This window comes from Tachysurus vachellii, chromosome 19 (genome assembly GCF_030014155.1).
Source record: "Tachysurus vachellii isolate PV-2020 chromosome 19, HZAU_Pvac_v1, whole genome shotgun sequence".
In the NCBI taxonomy this organism is placed as follows: domain Eukaryota; kingdom Metazoa; phylum Chordata; class Actinopteri; order Siluriformes; family Bagridae; genus Tachysurus; species Tachysurus vachellii.
Window position 1 is genome coordinate 1,522,501 of NC_083478.1, and position 5,000 is coordinate 1,527,500.

General features: G+C 44.4%; 2 protein-coding genes across 4 annotated transcripts in view; both read right to left on the reverse strand.

Annotated features, from left to right (window-relative positions):
- plcg1 (phospholipase C, gamma 1) overlaps positions 1 to 86 on the reverse strand; it is a 51,160-nt gene extending 51,074 nt beyond the window's left edge. For 2 of the 3 annotated variants that reach the window (XM_060893363.1, XM_060893362.1), the window contains exon 1: positions 1 to 86. This exon is cut by the window's left edge and continues 182 nt beyond it. The gene's annotated coding sequence lies outside the window, so the exon portion shown is untranslated. The other variant, XM_060893360.1, reaches the window with a different exon arrangement.
- Positions 87 to 4,664: 4,578 nt separating this feature from the next.
- Positions 4,665 to 5,000, reverse strand: part of top1b (DNA topoisomerase Ib) — a 28,967-nt gene continuing 28,631 nt past the window's right edge. The window contains exon 21 of the mRNA XM_060893592.1: positions 4,665 to 5,000. This exon is cut by the window's right edge and continues 1,723 nt beyond it. The gene's annotated coding sequence lies outside the window, so the exon portion shown is untranslated.

Here is a 5,000-nt window from a genome sequence, read left to right on the forward strand (position 1 = left end):
GTGTCTCTCTCTCTGCTCCTGGTTTCTGCTGCTGCTTCCTCCGGGTTTTTGCGCCCATAGAAAAAAAACCCGAGCTGCTCGGATTGAGACGCGGCCGCTGCGGCCCTTCCCCCATCCGACCCCCTACACCTCAGACAAAGCGGCCTCTTAAAGGCGCAGAGCACCAATTATACAACAACTACTGTACCTGTAACCACACACACACACACACACACACAGTCACACACACACACACACACATACATACACACTCTCACAAACACACATACACACTCATACACACTCACACACATACACACTCACATACACATACATACACACACTCACACAGTCACACACACACATACACACTCACATACACACTCTCACAAACACACTCACACACAGTCACACTCACACACACTCACACACAGTCACACACACACATACACACTCACATACACATACATACACACACACACACACTCACACAGTCACACACACACATACACACTCACATACACATACATACACACACTCACACAGTCACACACACACACATACACACTCACACAGTCACACACACACATACACACACACACACACACACACACACACACAGTCACACTCTCACACAGTCACACTCTCAAACACATACACACTCTCACACAGTCACACTCTCACACATACACACACTCACACACACACTCACTAACACACACTCACATACATACACACACACTCACACACACACAGTCACACACTCACACACACACACATACACACTCACACACAGTCACACTCTCACATACACACATACACAGTCACACACACGCTCACTAACACACACTCACATACATACACACATACTCACACACACACACACAATCACACATACATACACACACACACTCTCACACACTCATTCACACACTTACATGTGCACACACACACACACACACACAATACATCTTCAGTTAATAGAGTTCATTATTATCTTTTGTGCAGTTCTGGGGCTTTAACTGTGTTTTTTCTAAGCTGAAAAAAATGTAAAAAATTGATGACATTTTAAAATTACATTCTGAAATGTATTTGCTTTAGCGCAGGAAAGATGAAGACATTCTTTAATTTCACTCTAAGACATCGAGTGTGACTGTGTGTGTGTGTGTGTGTGTGTGTGTGTGGAGTGGGGGGTGGGGTGGGGGAGTTATCATGATGTACTGCAATATGAAGTTTCTAGAACAACTCAGTTCTACTTTTTGCAGTAGCATCTGATGGTCTGAACAATCAGAGGATTAAACAAAGACTAATGACAAAGTGATGAAACGTTAACAGCTTTACCTCGGACCTCTCACACCGGAGACTCCTTCCAGTTTGACTTTAACGACACACGATACGAATCTTCTCCGACGTCTCGCTCCAACTCTTTACATCGTCATTTTAACCTATTAACAACTATTTATAGATAATTACAAGTAGCACAATGTCCAGGATGTATAAATATGTGTGAATATGCAAATTAGGACACGCCTCTACGTTCTTCTGACATCACAACAAGCCTAAAGTTTGGTAGCAACTGCGCTAATGTGCTTGCTATCATATCTCAGGTGGATAATAGCGAGTTTTCAGTGTGGGTCATAATTTCAGTCAGTCTTTAGTGACACTGTAAAGCTCTGACACTGGAGTCTCCTTCCATAAGTGATACATAAACACAGTTCACACGAAGCGACCGCCGTACACTTCGTCCCCGTCCCCACGATCCCTTGTAAACGAGCTGTTACTATAGAAACAACAAGGTGTTTGATCTCTAAACCCATGGAAAACGAATCGACCCTTTCTGACCGATCCGAATGCAGATTTATTAGATATTAGAAAAGTGACGCCTTTTAAGGTAAAAGACGCATCCTTGTTATCTGTGCCACTTCTCTGCACAAACCTACTTTAACCCGAGTAGCTGATGCGCTTGTGGTTTGGCTTTTGCTTCTCAAGAGAACCGTTTGCAAAAATGTGCACTGAGGAACCTGCACAGGAAAGAAAGTGACGCGTCTTACTTACTCACGCCTTCGCTCTCTGTTGTAGACACAGATATGCAACTGAGACTTGAGCCGATGAGAGAAGAAGAAGAAGAAAAAAAATTCAGAGAAAAATGTGGTTCCCATCTGTAACATCTCCAGCCTGTGATCTGCTCAATGAAAAACGTCTGGAGTGAAGCCACAGTGAGTTTTCAGCCTCACACTAGATCAGTCGTGGTTGGATTAGAAGAGCCACTAAACACAATCCGCAGGCAGCTTCGGGATCTTTATTATTATTGTTTTGTTTCTAATGTCACTGCATTACTGTAAATCATCACATAGCATTAAAGGTGCAGTAAGTAAATCTCCACCATCGTGACACTAAACCAGGTTTATAGGCTGCATTCACAGGTCTGGCTTCTGATTCGTCAAAAGGTGTTGATGTATTTTCCACATCAACAGGTTTCTTCTAATATATTATGGTTTTTAAAGTGAAAGTGACGTGACATACGGCTAAGTACAGTACGGTGACCCATACTCGGAATTTGTTCTCTGCATTTAACCCATCCGAAGTGCACACACACAGCAGTGAACACACACACACTCACACACACACACACACACACACACACCGTGAACACACACCCGGAGCACTGGGCAGCCATTTATGCTGCGGTGCCCGGGGAGCAGTTGGGGGGGTTCGGTGCCTTGCTCAAGGGCACCTCAGTCGTGGTATTGCCGACCTGAGACTCGAACCCACAACCTTAGGGTTAGGAGTCAGACTCTCTAACCATTAGGCCACGAATTCCCCTATAGCAGCAGCTGTAGAACTCGACTGTAGAGCTAAACGAATCGACATGGTTTTCGGTGATCGGTCTGAAATCTTAGACGGTTTGTGAGGTCACAAGAACCTCACTGGGAGGTGTCCCAATTTGCACATTCATACATATTCATGAATCCAACCGCGTTCAAAGTGTTTTGAAAATGAAAATATTTCTTATTCCCCATTAATAGTTTATAGTACAGTGATGTTTTCAGAAAGTCGGGGTTCAAGCCCACAAGCTGCTGAGACGTCTACGTTGGGTCCTTGAGCAAGGCCCTTAACCTCACCTGCTCCAGGGGCGCCGCACGATGGCTGACCCTGCGCTATGACCCCAGGCTCATAATAGCCTGGGATATGTGAAAACGGGAAGTCGTGGCCTAATGGTTAGAAAGTCTGACTCCTAAGGTTGTGGGTTTGAGTCTCGGGCCGGCAATACCACAACTGAGGTGACCTTGAGCAAGGCACTGAACCCCCCCCAACTGCTCCCCGGGGACCGCAGCATAAATGGCTGCCCACTGCTCCAGGTGTGTGTTCACGGTGTGTGTGTGTGTGTGTGTGTGTGTGTGTGTGTGTGCACTTTGGATGGGTTAAATGCAGAAAACGAATTCTGAGTGTGGGTCACCGTACTTAGCCGTATGTCACGTCACTTTCACATTTTATGGAAGGAGTCTCCGGTGTCAGTCAGACATAAAGCCATTTTAAACATAAAACAGAGAAGTTGATGATTGTCGTGATTTAATTGTAACAAGCAGCTGCATTTTTGCTTCAAAATTAACTTCAAGAGGAAAAAAAAACAACAAAGATAAAGGAACAAATGGCCAACGTGAGGGACAACAGGAACAATTTTGTTTCTTGGATGATTTTAAACATTAAATGTAGCTAAAACACTCAAATTATTTATAACAATGATAAAATACATATACATATAAAATATACATGATTAATAATTTCTTTCTCCAACACCGTGCTCCAGAACCGTCTGTAACGTCACCTGGTCCACTGGCTTTAATCTCCATCACCAAGGTTCATTATACATCATAACTTTTACTGACAGAGGGATGGAGGGATGGACAGACTGGAAGAAGGTTAGATAGTAGAGAGAGATACTGCATGGATGAACAGGCAAACAGACAGGAAGGATAGACAGGTATGAGGATGGACGGACAGACAGTAGATAAGATGGCCGGTAGATGGATGAAGGGACAGACAAATGAAATAAACAGATTGGCGGAAGGACGAACAGTGGATAGACAGACCGGCAGAGAGGGAGAGAGACAGATGGAAGGGAGGACAGATACTTCTCACTCACTCATTTTCTACCGCTTATCCGAACTACCTCGGGTCACGGGGAGCCTGTGCCTATCTCAGGCGTCATCGGGCATCAAGGCAGGATACACCCTGGACGGAGTGCCAACCCATCACAGGGCACACACACACTCTCATTCACTCACACACTCACACACTACGGACAATTTTCCAGAGATGCCAATCAACCTACCATGCATGTCTTTGGACCGGGGGAGGAAACCGGAGTACCCGGAGGAAACCCCCGAGGCACGGGGAGAACATGCAAACTCCACACACACAAGGTGGAGGTGGGAATCGAACCCCAACCCTGGAGGTGTGAGGTGAACGTGCTAACCACTAAGCCACCGTGCGCCCTCCAGACAGATACTTGATAGACACAATTTAGGGAGTAACTAAACACGATACATGCTGTAAACACGCAGACACACAGACAGGAATAGACTTTGGAGGCGGGGCCTAATGAGCTAACAGGAAATGAGCACTGAACCTGCACGTGAACATTTAATTTCTCTGAAACCGAAAACAAAGCTGCATGAAGGAGATTATTGCAATACAAAGTTTATTTAAATTCTGAAAACAGAAAATACACAAAAGCAAGACGTCAGGATGAACGCGGATGTGAAGGAAAAGGAGAGAATAAGAGAAGAGTGTCATGGTTTATTATCCGTAAAACAACGCAGATCGATATTAAAAATAATAAAACATGATTGCTTAAGGCTAAATGTGGTAAAAATGTTGAAGTTAGCTTTAGCACACTTTCTAACAGCTATAAATAAGTGCAGAGCCTCACATTAAAAAGTTAACTTCGGACACTTTTGTTCCTAATTCTTTACAAAGATCTTCCGCATGTACACTGCATTTCATACACGTCTCTATTC